This window comes from Rhinopithecus bieti, unplaced genomic scaffold (genome assembly GCF_001698545.2).
Source record: "Rhinopithecus bieti isolate Rb0 unplaced genomic scaffold, ASM169854v2 scaffold_5132, whole genome shotgun sequence".
NCBI lineage: Eukaryota > Metazoa > Chordata > Mammalia > Primates > Cercopithecidae > Rhinopithecus > Rhinopithecus bieti.
In genome coordinates this window covers 1,545,713-1,546,212 of record NW_016804791.1, presented here as the reverse complement: position 1 = coordinate 1,546,212, position 500 = coordinate 1,545,713, and positions in this window count along the sequence as shown.

Genomic DNA, 500 nt, shown 5'->3' with positions numbered 1-500 from the left:
GGCCCTGGGTCCCCGCCCGCCCGCCCGAGCCCCGGTCTGGGATGGACTAAGCCGCCCGGGACCGGGACAGGTGAGCCTGGGGACCCAGCGGGCCGCTGCCGGGCGGGGAAACTGAGGGCTTCGCCGCGCTGCACGCGGACGACTCTGGCCTGGAGAGGGTGGCGCGAGCCGGCCTTGGCCTCTCCTTGCGGGGCATCGGCCCCTCGCCCCCCGCCGCCCGTTTCCTCCTGCGCCTGGGCCCCGCGGGGTCTCCGGAGCACCCCGTCATCGCTCCCTCTCCGATCGCCCCCCAGTCCCCGGCGCGGCGCCGGGGAGCGCGGGAAGCCGGCGTCTGCCAGGCTCCACACGTGGCTGCTCTGCGGTGTCACTTTTCATTTCCCGGGAGGACATTACTTCTGGTGAACCAGCAGGTCTGTTTTGTTGTGACCTTTAATTAACACCCCGCGAGACGGCCCTGGAAGGACCGGCCCGGCGTGGGGATCACGTGGGGTGTAATGGCA